Below are 14955 nucleotides of genomic sequence, written 5' to 3'. Positions count from 1 at the left end.
AGCAGAAACACAGCCCTCTCCCTGCCGGCCACTCCGCCCATCTCACAGGGCGAGTCCGCGCGCTCTGGGCCCGCCTTGGCGTCTTCCCGCGCATTTCCCCGCGCAGTGCATTGTGGGAGCGGCACTTGCTGCGGGCCTGCGGTGGTCGCACCGCGGCTGGGCAGGGCGTGGGGCAGGCGGGTGTCCCGCCCCTGTTCTGCATCAGTGGCCGTCGCACGGATGGCCTCGAGGAGTCGTCCGCTCCGCTGCTGGCCAGCAGTGGCCGGGTCCCTGAAGTGGACATCAGGACCGCGGACAGCGGGGGTCTCCAGACACCGCCCTTGCGGGGAGTTCCGGCCTACAGGGGGCAGTCACGGCCCCGCCTCTGCCGCACTGCGCCCCTAGAGGGCCGGGTGTGAGTCTGGGCTCAGGCTCAGGCTGTGAGCCCGAGGCGAGCCCTTCATGCCCACCCCTAGCTGTGGCCCCAGCGTGGGCAGCCCTGTCCGCTCGGCGCCCTCCTTCCACAGCGCACTCCTGGGCCGCGCGAGGCACCCACGCAGGCTTCACAATCACCCCGGCCCTGGTACCACGAGGGAAAACAGGCACCCGGGACCCTCCCCAACCCCGGGGGGTCCAGGCAGCCCACCCACCTCAACTCACCCTGCACCTCACTAATGGGGCCTTAGGGAGCCACCCAGGGGTGGTGGAGGGACTTTGGACCACTGCGTATTTCAACCAGGGGCCACAGGAGGCAATGGAGCCGAGTTCCCAGCTTCCAGACGGTCTGGGCACTCTGAGCCAGCTCATTCCACGGTGAGGAACAAGCCCTTCTGAGCGCTGCGGCCAGGCTGAGCCTTGCTGGACAGCGCCCCTGCCTGCCCCTGGCCTCCAGGAAGTACTGTGTGTCCCTGCGGTGTGAGCAGAGGGCCTGGGTGGTTGCAGGGGCATCCACAGCTGACCCGCCTCCCCCCCGCCCTCCTCAAGGAGAAAGGAGATGCCACAGCCTGCTGTCCAGGAGAGCACCGGGCCCAGCCGCCGAGCTCCCTCCTCCTGCCCAGTGCCCCCACCTCCCACCCGCGCAGCCACATTCCCAGACAGGCCTAGGCAGGGCTCCCGACAAGGCTCCTGCAGGCCCAGCGGCCTCAGGTGCCTCCCCTCCCCGCCCCTGCTGCCCCTTTGAAGCTGTGGCCCCAGGGGCTCGCGGGGAGCATCCTCATCTTTCCCGGCCTGTTTCTGGGAGCCCCACTGGCGGGGGGAGGCTGGGCTGCCGTTCTTTCTGCTCCTCTGCCATGTCTGCTTCTCCTGCTCAGCAACCCCAGCCTGCCCCTGAGACGCACACCCCACGATACAGACACGCACACACACACCTCACCACGCAGACTCACACACACACCCCACCATGCAGACTCACACACACATACCCCATGCGGATTCACAGAAACACACACACACCCCACCATGCAGACACACACACACACACACACACCCCACCATGCAGACTCACACACACACACACACACACCCCACCATGCAGACTCACACACACATACCCCATGCGGATTCACAGAAACACACACACACCCCACCATGCAGACACACACACACACACACACACACCCCACCATGCAGACACACACACACACACACACCCCACCATGCAGACTCACACACACATACCCCATGCGGATTCACAGAAACACACACCCCACCATGCAGACACACACACACACACACACACCCCACCATGCAGACACACACACACACACACACACCCCACCATGCAGACTCACACACACATACCCCATGCGGATTCACAGAAACACACACACACCCCACCATGCAGACACACACACACACACACACACACCCCACCATGCAGACACACACACACACACACACACCCCACCATGCAGACTCACACACACATACCCCATGCGGATTCACAGAAACACACACACACCCCACCATGCAGACACACACACACACACACACACACACCACCATGCAGACACACACACACACACACACCCCACCATGCAGACACACACACACACACACACCCCACCATGCAGACACACACACACATACCCCATGCGGATTCACAGAAACACACACACACCCCACCATGCAGACACACACACACACACACACACACCCCACCATGCAGACACACACACACACACACACACCCCACCATGCAGACTCACACACACATACCCCATGCGGATTCACAGAAACACACACACACCCCACCATGCAGACACACACACACACACACACACACACCCCACCATGCAGACTCACACACACATACCCCATGCGGATTCACAGAAACACACACACACCCCACCATGCAGACTCACACACACACACACCCCACCATGCAGACTCACACACACACATAACCATGCAGACTCACACATACCCCCCACCATGTAGACTCACACACACACACACACACACCCCATGCGGATTCACAGAAACACACACACACCCCACCATGCAGACTCACACACACACATAACCATGCAGACTCACAGAAACACACACATCACGACCATGCAGACTCACACACACACACACCCCATGTGGATTCAGAGAAATACACACACACCCCACCATGCAGACTCACACACACACACACCCCATGTGGATTCAGAGAAATACACACACACACCCCACCATGCAGACACACACACACACACACCCCACCATGCAGACTCACACACACACATAACCATGCCGACTCACAGAAACACACACATCACGACCATGCAGACTCAGAAACACACACAGGAACATGCAAACTCACAGAAACACACACAACCACACCACAACCATGCAGGCTCACACACACACACACACAACCATGCAGATTCACAGAAACACACACACACACGAACATACACTCATAGAAACACACATACACAAACACACAACCATGCAGACTCAAACACACACACACACACCCCACCATGCACACACACCATGCAGACTCATAGAAACACACATACACAAACACACAACCATGCAGACTCAAACACACACACGAACATGCAGACTCACAGAAACACACAGGCACACACACAAACACACCACAACCATGCAGGCTATCACACATTCACACAACCATGTAGACTCAAACACACACACACAACCATACAGACTCACAGAAACACACACACAACCATGCAGACTCAAACACACACACAACCATACACACACACACTTGTTGTCTCTGGCACACAGGGGCTCACATACACATCTACAAAGACTGTAGGCAATGAGACTGGGCCCTGAGACAATCCCAAAGGGAAAAAACACATCAACCCTGGATTTGTGAAATGGAAACACAGGCTCTTCAATTTATTTCGCTTACATTTCTACTTTCCAAGTGGACTATTTTTTAAATTAAACGTTTTGTTTGGAGAAAACTGGAGTCTCCTGCAGCCCTAAGAAATAATAGAGACTCAAGAAGAACATCTTGAAAAGCCGTGGCCCAGCACCCTGGCCAGGGAAATCCCACCCTTGGAAGCCACTGATCTGCTCACCTTTCCCTCGTTCCACCTGCGTGTGTGTGTGTGTCTGTGTGTGTGTGTGTTAGTCACGGCAGCTTTATCCCTTGCACAGGTCGGCCTCGATGCAGAGCAGTTCCAAAGGCTTTCCACTGCCCTGGCCTGAGCACACCCACTTCCCTCTGCTCCTCCCCTCCCCTCCGGCCACTCCTAACCCGCACCCCCTCACTTCCAGAACATCACACGAGGGGAACCACACAGCACGCAGCCTCCTGGGCTTGGCATCCTTCTCTGCAGATCCGTTCGAGCTATTCTGTGTCTGTGAAGGTTTGTTCCTCTTCCTACTGAGCACCACTTTAAGGTTGTTCTTTTAAACAACTGTTCTTGTTACAAGGAGAATTATCCTACAAGGAGAATTATCCTAACAGTAGCAGGCATGTTTATATTCATTGCTACGCTGTGCCAGGCGTGGTGCTAGACTCTTCTTTAATCCTCATGTCAGCCTAGGCATGGGTACCAGCATCACCCCACCCCACAGCGGAGCTGGAAGCAGGTGCCAAGAGGTTGACAGGGGTATTCTTCGAAGATACCGCTCCCTCCCACATGACTGTAACCTGTGTGGTTTGGGATGACTTCCGTCACCCCCCTGAACACACTTCCTCTCCACTGACTCACAGGGTTGATGCCAGGAATACAGCTTTGGCGTGTGAGCCTGTGCCTGGTTATTGCTTTCCATTCAAGGAAGAGGCAGTGAAGGCTCCAGAAGGTTCCATGAAGTGAAGCCTGCTAGGGGCCATGAGAGCCAGTCTCCATACACCCCCTCCAAGCCAGAGGTCAGACCATGTCAGAGCCCCAGCAGCACCCCCAAGTCACTTCCACAAAGTCTGCCTGGAGACAAGAATAGGGAGAGAGGCCCCGACCTCAGCTTCCCTGTGGCTGCACCTGCAGACTGCTGGCTGTGCTCGAAGGAGATGCCACAGCCGAGTGATGGAAACCACGGGAACACACTCCAGCCCCGGTCTGGACGCTGCACACGTGCAGTCCGGGTGTCAGCAGGGCAAGCACCCCTTGAGCCTTCGGGCAGATCCTCCCTTGCCTCTTCCAGCCTCTGGTGACAGCTGGCAGTCCTTGGCTAGTGGGACGGTCACTCTGGTCTCACCTGCCTCCCTGGCTGTTTGTGAAGGAATCTCCCTCTCCTTTCTCTGACCTGGACACCAGTTACTAGGTCAGCACCCTCCACCCCCAATCCAACGTGACTTCCTCTTAACTAATTACATCTGCAAAGCCCTGTTTCCAAATAAGGCCACACTCACTGGGACCCAGGGTTAGGACTGCAATATATTTGGGAACAATTCACCCCAGTACATTTTTCAAAGACCTCAGCGTCTGCTCTGGGTGTGGACCAGCCTTGGCACGAGACAGTCTGGGGTGACAGATGTGGCATCAGTAATCGCTCACTGCTTGCTCAAGGGTCAGCATGTTCTCTGTAACCACCCAAAGCACAAAGAGGAGTGGGAGGCAGGAGGACCACACGGCAGGCAGGCCAGGTTGGCCCCAGCTGCCCCTCCGAGGAGCAGGGAGTGAGCTCCCTGGCGCTAGTGGCATCCCAGCAGTAGCCGCATAGCTACCCACCAGGCATGGGCTGCAGAGCGTGCTTTCCCACGGAGCACCCAAACTCGCTCTTGGTGGGCAGAAAGCACAATGTGCCCTCCAGAAGGCCGCGGTACGTACATGGACACATGGGGTGGGAGGTACTTGCAAAGGCCCACGGAAAATGGCATTGAAGTTCATTTGCTACAAACATTTTGAAATCCATGCATAGCTGTTCCATAACACATATTTTCCATGAGCTCGTAAGAGTCCTCATCTCTGGTGTGTACTTTCTGGGGGAGGGGTGACCGGAGAAAACATGTCTAAATCTGCTCCTGCGGGAGGCACGGAGGGGACAAGGCAGAGAAACTCTGCTCTCGACAGAATGCTCTCCTGCAGGGGCTTGGGGCAAATAGTCTCAGACTCCGTGCTTGCGGGTCCAGAACTTCCCACTGCCTGAACCCCAGGTTTGTAACCTGTGACTGTTGCTAGTACAGGTGGAATAAGGGCCTGCCATTCTACTGGGAGATATTTGTAGGACAAGCTCTCCTTTGGAACCGCTGGGCCAGCTCCCTGAACCCTCTCAGAGAGAAAGCAGAGCCAGCCATGTAGTGGAAGAGAGGTTTGGAAAGGACAGACTCGCTCACACCGAGGTGGGAAGGTGGGAAGGGATGAGAACCAAAGAGGTCAGAGCATGACGGGGTCTTTGAGTTGAACCTGCCCTTGGTGCAGCACAGGGGATTCAGGGAGGAGCCTGCGTATGTTTACTTAATTTATTTGAGACAGAGATCTCCCAGCTGCTGGCTCACTCCCCAGATACCTAGGACAGCTAAGGTTGCAGCAGGCTGGAGCAGGAGCCAAACTCATTCTGGGTCTCCAACATGAATGGCAATGTGAGCCATCATTTGAGCCATCATCGTTGTCTCCCAGGGTGCACCTCAGCAGGAAGAGAGCTGCAGCTTGAATATGGGATGCAGGCATCCCAAGCACGGCCTTGACTGCTGTGACCAATGTTGCCCTTTATTCTCTTCTTGAACCCAGATCATCATGTACCTGCTGCCCACAGCCAGCTGAAGCCAGTACACCAGTGTGTGCCTGGAGGAGGGGGGAGTGGAGTCTTCTGCCAGGTTTCTCAATGACTGTGCTTGGTTCTGCTTCCCCCCACCCTGAGGATCCTGCTGGACATCCTGGAGCTGGGGGGGGGGGGGCAGGTAAGATCGTCACCGAGGAAAAGAAGGCTGCTCCTCACCACCAGGTGGCAAGGGGTCCAGGCGGTGGCCATCACGGGGACTGGGAAGGTAGAATCTCAGGCACTCTGAGTAGCTAACAGCATTGTTGTTGACAGGAATAAAAGAATCAGATCGCACAGGAATCTGCCTTTTCCCAGTAAAAGCCAGGAAAGACACAGCTGGAGCAGCCCAGAGCACAAGACTACATCACAGCACAGGCATGCGAACCCGGTGTTAGGCTCAGAAAGCGGTGTTCTGATCAAGCCGGCTCTTCCGGCTTTGTCATACGGGCTGCAGCTTTGAGGAGGCACAGCTTCCTAATTACAGGGGCGTAATTACAGGTGCGAGTGGTTCCGAGTGAGAAAAGGCTGCGTCATCCGACTCGGAAGTTTTCTTTCAGGAAGCATTAGCACAGAACTAATGGATTAGTAATTTAAGAAATTTGTTTTCTCCTCCAGATGCTGTTTCTCCTGCCAACACCCTGGTGCCCAAACATTTCCTCTGGAGAGAGTTCCGAGAGGTGAGGTCACCTCCAGCCAGTCACAGCCTCCCTCCCCCTCCCAGGCATAAGTCCCCCCACAGCTACAAGTGTCTGTCACAGCACACGAGGGGCAGGCCCTGCGTGGGGTGGGGACAGGGCTGGAAAGGCCATCGAAGACAAGGGGAGCCCTCCTCCAGCTTGTCCACTCACTGCCCATCTTGCAGGGAGCTGCGTCAGCCTGGCCAGGGTGGGGGCCGCTGGCCAAGCTCCAGGAACCTGAATGCAACCTCCACCCACTTCGTCCCTGCCACAGTGGCTCACGCAGAGACCGCAGGGAAGAGCCCATCTGGGGTTGGCAGCTCCGCCCAGAGTTACCTGGAGAACGATCCACTGGGAACACGGGCTCCGTGGCACCATCAGGTGCACCCCTGTCTTTACCCAGTGCAGTCCTTCCCTCCTCATCTCAGCCCCACTCAGCCTCCTCGGGAGCTCCAGGCCCCCAGGATGCTCACCTGAGCTGCAGGTGCAGCCCAGACCTGTGAGCCTGCCCCTCAGCATCGTCTCACCAGGACGTAGCTTATGAACCCCAAGCCTGAGCCCAGGGCGCCGAGCAGAGGGTGGCCCAGCTGGCCCTTCTGTGCAGCTCCATCTGCTGCCCGGGACAGGGCCGCATGGCCTTCTCCTTGCTAATTACCAAGAAGCTCTTGTTAGAAGGGCTCGTCCACCCAGCAGTGTGTGACCCTGCGCCTCCTTTGTTTCTTCTATAAAATGGGGTAACTACAAGGCCTCCCTATGCCCGAGGTGAGGGCAGGGAACTAATGAGTGCCTGTGACGTGTGCCAAAGAGTGCTGGTGCAGGAAGTGCTCCAGCATTGCCGTTACCCCACCAACACGATGCCCTTCACCCACCTGCCTTTACCCAGTGTGGGTGCAGGGGCGGGGAGGGCCACGCACTGGGACCCCCACCTCACCAACTGCCTATTCCCTCCCCGGGTGGTCTCACCACTGCAAGCCAGGGCAGTGGGCAGTGCTTGCTGTTGCCCCACTGGGTGACAGGCAGCGATTGGAAAACAGCAGAGAGTGTACCACTCAGGGAGAGACAGCTATCTCCCTGCTCCTTCCCCCAAGCAGGTGCCCATCTTCTCCGAGGCCTGTACGGGGGCAGGAGGAAGCTGTGGAGCAGCAACACCCTCACCTGCATGTCCGTACAGTCAGTCCCCAGGAGGCGTGGTGCACGCCCACGGTCAAGGTTTGCAGTGCAGGTCCCCTGCCCTTCCTGGTGACTGTGCCCAGCTCAGGGCATCCAGCCCACCAGTGCCCCTCCGTGCGCTGACACACCTGCCCGGCTCCGTGTGTATGGCTGCGGCCCTGGGTAAAAGCTTCCAACTCCCTCAGCTTCACAACACAGAAAGCATTCTCAGGAAGCCCTGCCTCACCACACTCCTCCAGCATGGGGGTACAGGGACAAAAAATAAGTGCTCGGTCTCCCAGGACAGCCCCCATGTGGTTTCCCACAGAGACAGGCTCCGAGGAGGCAGCGCCCTTGGACCCGGGATCTCTGTCGCTGGGTGCACAGTGGAGGCTCCTGTGGGGTTGTGCTCCGTGCCCTGGCGCAGGCTGGCCCCCAGAGCAGGGCGGCTTTCCACACAGGGCCTTGCAGTAGCACTGGAATCCAGAACCCGCAGGGAAGGTTGCGTGGGGGCTCTCACCTCCCTGCCACAGAGCACAGGCAAACCTCCCCACTCTGTGAGTGAACTTTGCTCACTGCAAGTGCAAACTTAGAAGCCGGGGCTGGACCATCGGTCCCACCGCTGTGCACTACACTGGAGCCAGTCTTGACCCGCTGGAGCCTGAGTTGCCTTCCCCATCCCGTCTCCCTCAGCGGCTGTGCATTTAGTCATTTGCTCAGCTACTAATTAAACAGCTGTCCCATGCCAGGCCTGAGCTGGGTCCTCAGAGGAGTCAGCCAGGTCCCCGGCGCCTCCAGGAACTCACACAAATTCCTGTTCATGAAAAAGCTCTCTAAAAGTAGGAAATGCTGAACTACAGGTCCCATTACTGCAAAAGGCGTAGCATTAGCAGTACCGAAGCTGCCGGGAAGGGCAGAATGCATACCAGGTTAGCGCTGCTGGGGTCTGAACGCGCACCAGGACCACACGGGAATCTTGGTACACTGCAGACTGCCGCATGGAAGGGCTGGGCCGGGCCTGAGCGTCTGCGTTTCTACCACGCTCCCCGGATGTGCTGCTGCCAGTTGGCGACGCTAACTCTGAGCAACAGCTGCTTGTGAGCCAGAAACACAGCCCGGCTGATGGCAGGGTTTGGTGGGAGGGGGCCGTGGGATGGGTACATTTTGTGGGGGGTGCCTGAGTCTGGGCGTGTTCTAGAATACAGAGCCCCTCCAAGTGGCGGCCACCCAGGATGGTCGCTGCGTCTGTGAGTTGCTTTGCAGAGTGAGGCAGGGGGCCTCCGAGGGAGGCAAGCAGGAGGCAGAGACAGGGCAGCTGAGCACGCGTCGTGCACCACTTCAGTGGTTTCCAGAATGCTCTGTGGAGACACAGGTTGTCCCAGGTGCAAGCGGCAGGTGCGGTTTGAGCCCGGCTCTTGGGCAGCTTCGACTGGCGCAGACGCTGGGGAGGAGCCTGTCTTTGGGTGAGGCTGAGTTGAAGTATTTTGGACCGAGGGAGGCACCCAGCTTAAGCCACAAAGTACCTCAGGGCAAGTCCCAGGCACATCGGACCACGAGAACGGAGCTGGGGGCCCTGAAAGACTCCGTTTTTCACTCAATGAACTCTTTCCTCCAGAAATAAAGCCTCAAGGCCCGTTCAGCAGCTGGAACTTTCCCTCCGAAGACTGTACCCTGGCTGGCAGTGGACTTAAGCAGCTATTTGAAGCCTGTAATTTTCACAAAAACAGCAGGGTATGCCTGGTGGGAGATGCTGTCTACAATCCACAGGGAGGGGGAACAATGAGAAAACTTCAGAACAAAAGGCGATCCAATTCCATCAGAAAATCACCAACAACTGCCGGTCCAGACTAACAAAGACATGGAAAGTTTTCCAGGCAAACTGGGTCTCGGAGGGGCCGGGAAGCATGCCGGTTGCCGGATCCCCGGGTATGGGGGAGGTACCAGAAACCCGGGCCCAGAGAGCAGGTGGTTTTGAGGGTCCCGGTGAGAAAGGTCAGTGGCCATGTAGGTCAGGAAGATGGAGCCAGGTGAAAATCTCGAGGGAGAACCAACAAGGCTTGGAAGTCAGCCACGGGAAAGGCCCAGGCTCCAGAGGCCAGTGGCCATCTAGGGGTGCCTACCCTGAGAGGCGGCAGAAGGCAGTCCAGCCGCGAGGTGGGAGCACAGGGGGCTGGACCAGTGCGACTGTGCCTGGAAGCACTTGCAGGTCAGGGGTAATGGAAAGAAGGCTTCTGTCCTTGGTGACGGAGCAGGTCCTTGGTGTTCCTGGGCCTCCATGAACTGAGGGCAGGCAGCACTGGAGAGAGAAAAGAGCCAGCGGGATTCTGCTGCTTAGGGCACTGTTGAGGCTGTCCCCGCGCCCGGCCACAGGAACACAGCAGCTCACAGGCACGCCCGAGGGCTCTCTCCCGCGGCAGGTTCTCCCGCACATGCCAGGTCTCATGCGAGCCATGAGGCGGGCCCTGGACAGGGTCACGCTCTTCTCCTGCAGCCTGCACTCAAATTCAGAGAAGCATCATCAGCTCATCTCTGCCGGCTCCGTCCCGCTCCCAGCAACATGGAGGCGAGCAGGCGAGTGAGCCAGCTGACCGGGCTGACATGACTAGGGAGAGACATTCACTGGCTGAAATCAAACGATTTCTGCATGTTGACACAAAGATCCACGTGTCCATGTAAGAAGCACCTGGCAAGCCGTCGGCCAGGTCCACCCTGTGTGCTGGCACCGCCCAGGCTGGGGCTCAGATGAGAACCACCGACTGTTGTCTGTGCAGGTCTTTTGCTGGCTGCCATGACAGGAAGAGCCCGAGTCCCAAGGCTCTGACTCCCAGACTTCTCTCTCATTCACGGGGGCCTGCAGTGCGTGCACCTAGCAGCCCATTCTCCTGGGCGACTCTGCTACAGCAAGAGTGCGAGCACGCGGGCCCTTCCATTTGTGTTGCTACTGTGTCCCATCTTTTCCCGTTTCATGGCCAGTTATCTAATGGGCACGGAACCATTTCACTTGTATTTTAAATCAAAGCAGCCCAAATAGATGCTCGCAACTTGGAAAAACAGAAACAATACCAGTCCTTCCACATGATAGGTTTATAAGATGGGATTTGTTTTTCATGGTGTAGAAAAGATCACTTTGAGGGAGAAAATATAATTTTATCCATTATGAAACCTGACCCTTCTTCTCACCTGTACAGGTGAGACTGGATTCTCTGTGAGCTTCTAAATTCTTGGGTAAAGGACAGCTTCAGGGGCAGGCATTTGGTGCCATGCTTAAGACGCTGCTTGGCATCCCATGTGCATCCCATATCGGAGGGCCTGGGTTCGAGTCCTGACTCCACTTCTAATTCTAATTCCAGCTTCCTGTTTTTGCGCACCCTTAGAGGCAGCAGGTGAGTCCCTGCCATTCACATGGGGGACGTGGATGGAGTTCTGGGTTCCTGGCTTCAGTCTTCCCCAGCCCTGGCTATTATCGATATGTGGGCAGTGAGCCAGCAGATAGAAGATATCTCTGTCTCTCTCTTTTCATTTTTCTTTTTTTTTAAAGATTTATTTATTTATTTGAAAGTTGGAGTTACACAGAGAGAGGAGAGGCAGAGAGAGAGAGAGAGAGAGAGAGGTCTTCCATCTGATGTACACTCCCCAGTTGGCCGCAACAGCCAGCCGATCCGAAGCCAGGAGCCAGGAGCTTCTTCCGGGTCTCCCACATGGGTGCAGGAGCCCAAGGACTTGGGCCATCTTCTACTGCTTTCCCAGGCCATAGCAGAGAGCTGGATCGGAAGTGGAGCAGCCGGGTCTCAAACCAGTGCCCATATGGGATGCCAGCGCTTCAGGCCAGGGCATTAACCCGCTGTGCCACAGCACCGGCCCCTGTCTCTCTCCTTCAAACAAAGTGAAATAAATAAATTACTTAACAAGAAAAACAAACTACATGTAAGTATGCATCTAAAAAAAGAGAGAAAACTCAAGTTCAGGAAGGTGAAGTTCGATCTAAGCTGAGATTCAAACTCAGGACTTCCAACCAGAGAGCCTGGTCCTCTCTCTGCCAAGATGTGGCTCTCAGCAGGGAGGCCTCGGGGATTCAGGCGAGGTTAGCTGACCAAGATGCAGAGTCTGGGGCCCCGTGCTTCTGGGGCCCCTTCGGGCTGGGGCCAAGAACCTGCAATTAGGCTGAGCTGTAGCCGCATCGTCAGCTTATCGAAGTTCTTTAACTTGGGGGGGAGAGCAGTTGGTGGTGATCCGGGCAGAGGCTGGTCTAGGACCTGCATGCAGCTGGAGAGCCCACGAGTAGCAGTCAAGGCTGACTCCGGCTCCTCCAGCAGAAGCAGGCCAGTGCCAGGCTCAGCGGGCTCTGGGGGCAGCCGGCCGGGGCAGCACTGGCAGCTGGTGTGGCCTGGGGCCGGGGCGCCTTAAGCGACATCAGGATTCTTTAGTGTACTGCCATGGAAAGAGTGGTGAGTTGAGATCTCAGCTTCACCACAAGCTTCGGCCTGTGAAGCAAAGTCTGTTTTCTGTTATTTTCTACTCAATATGGAGTTTTCCACATTGTAGAATAAAATCACCTTGGCAGGATAGTCTTGCAACCGAAGTGGAAACACTATCCCGTGACGTGGCACGTTACCAACATTAAGCACAGCAAAGGCCATATTCTAGAAGGCAAGGGAAGGGGGTTGGTGCGTGAGCCCACCTAGCCGCGGCTGTGGCGAGGGCCGGCCCAGGCTCTTGGGCAGGCAGGGAGCCCCTCCTCCAAATCCACAGTCCGCCCGCTCGCTTGCTCGCTCTCACGGGTTTTTCCACCGGTCATAAGGAAACATTCTGAAGACACGTGGGCTTCCCCCAGCTCAGCCCCAGGCCAGGCCTCGACAATTCCCAGAAGACATTCCTTCCACTGCCTTTCCCCACTGGCCCCGGCGCCAAAGCTCAGCCTTCAGTGCTAGCCTGGCTGCGATCCCGGCCTGCCCGGGGCCTCCTGGCTGTCCCTGGGTGACTGCACTGGGGACCCGACACCCACCTTGAACGTGTGGACCTGGAATGAGTGCCCTGCCACACCCGGGGCCGCTCAGGGGCCACGCCAAGCTCCGTCACCTCCAGTGGGGGGAACGCACACAGCTGACGCCCCAGGGAGAGTTTCGCCTTAACTGTGGCTCAAGATGCTGGGGGGGGGAGGGGGGAGGCTGCCTGGGAGCAGCCTTCCTGGTGTGCTGTAGCCAGGCCTTGTGGCCTGTGGGGCAGAGGAGGAGAAACGAGACTGCGAGGGTTGATCCCTGTCGAGGCTGATGACGAGCACGTGGGTGGTTTACGCTGCTCTCTTGGCTTCTGCAGAAGCTTGAACGTTTCTAGAATAAAAAGCTGAAAAAGTAAAAGGAGGTATGGGTGGAATCCGTGTTCCTATCCCCAGCTCCTCCTGTCCAGAACACTGAGGGTTTGTGTCACAGAGGCAGGGAGCCAGCACGGAAAGCATGACCCAGCCCCAGGCCGAGGCCGAGGCCGGCTGCACCCACCCCTCCATCGCTCAGCACAGGAACACCTGTGACGGCTGTGCTCGCCTGGCAGCAGAGTCCAGCACTGCACAGGACCATCATGGTCCCTGGCTTCAGGAGCCCACAGATGGGCTGGGAGGAAAGAGGCAAGGAACAGAGAACAAATCCTGCGACCACTCCAGACTGACCAGGGCCATACAGCCGTCCAACAGGACGCAAGGGAAGATACAGATGGGGCGGCTGCTCTGGCCTCAGGGGTCACAGGAAGCCTCTCAGAGAGGTGACACTGGAGCAGGGACCTGAGTGAAGGGAAGCGAGAACCACGAGGGTATTAGGAGGGGTCACAGGTCAAGGGAACACATGTGCAAAGGCCCTGAGGCAGGAGTGGGCTTGGGCCTACAGGAGAATCCACAGGAGGGCAAGGAGGCTGGAATGCAGCCGGCAAAGGGGAGCAGGCTGGGTCTGAGCAAGCAGAGCAAATCTTCCAGGCCTCGGGGGCAGCTCGGATTTCTCCCTGAGAGGACACAAAGAACAGGCGTGCCCACCCTGGTCTGCAGCGAGGAGAAGCGCATTCTCGAGCAGGGGTAGTGTTGGGAGACCAGATTGGAGGCCCCCCGCAGCTTCGGAGGCAGGGAGGTGAAGACAGTGTGGCCCTCGGAGACGACTGAGGAGATGGAAGAGGCTGACAGGTGGGAGACAGGAGTAAGAGGGAGAAGAATCAAGGGTGGCTCCTGGGCTGGGGTCCGAGCAGCTGAGCCAGGAGAGCTGCTGAGCTGGGAAGGGAAGGCCGGAAGGAGGGGCATGGAGGAGAGACCCGGCTGCAGAGGTCAGCGGGAGCCAGCCCCACGGGTCAGGCCCCAGAGACTGCCACCGCCTCCTCAGCAACCCACACGTCCAACACAGGGCCGTGGCTGATGGGACGCGAGCAAATCGCCCCGTGGGCATCCCTGGTGGGACCCTCCCCCACCGCTCCAAGGGCACCCGGAGTCCTGCTGCCCAATGCTCAGCTCAGAGCCCGCTGACCCTGCACCCACACCCCACCTCCCCCCCTTCTCCCCTGCCTGTTCTAAATGATCAAAAAGCCGCTGCTGTTAGAATCAGGACAACCTGGAGCTGTCCCCGAGGCATTGCAGCCACCAGGAGCACCTGCCTCCCCCACCACCTACAGGGCCCCTGCCAGCCGCTCGGAGAGAGACGGCCACCCATCAGCTGCCACTTCCACCTCTCAGCCTCCTGGTGCTCCTCCTTCAAGCTCACCCTGGCAGCGCCCTGTGCGCATCCAGGGGCCACCCAGGCAGCCCTGTTCCCGCACCCCACCGCACAGATCCTCCAAAGACGGCTCCCAGGCCTGGGACCCCTGTGTGCCTGCTGTCTCACTGGCAGCTTCTCGGGCGAGAACCGCAGCGCTCTGCTGACGGCAGGTGAAGACTGCATGTTGGTTATCCACTGGGCCCCGTGCTAAGGACATCTGCTCCCATCCCCCTCCTAGGTGGCTAACACTG

General features: G+C 57.7%; 1 long non-coding RNA gene across 2 annotated transcripts in view; it reads right to left on the bottom strand.

The window, feature by feature from the left end:
• Positions 1-3320: 3320 nt before the first annotated feature.
• LOC127490504 (uncharacterized) overlaps positions 3321-14955 on the bottom strand; it is a 133370-nt gene continuing 121735 nt past the window's right edge. For both annotated transcript variants that reach the window (XR_011389737.1, XR_007918454.2), the window contains exon 7: positions 3321-13322. This is a non-coding gene — a long non-coding RNA (uncharacterized lncRNA). The remainder of the gene's footprint in view (positions 13323-14955) is intronic.

The sequence above is a fragment of the Oryctolagus cuniculus genome, chromosome 6, assembly GCF_964237555.1.
Source record: "Oryctolagus cuniculus chromosome 6, mOryCun1.1, whole genome shotgun sequence".
NCBI lineage: Eukaryota > Metazoa > Chordata > Mammalia > Lagomorpha > Leporidae > Oryctolagus > Oryctolagus cuniculus.
The sequence above is the reverse complement of the archived record's forward strand: the minus strand, read 5'-3'. Positions and strand labels throughout refer to the sequence as shown.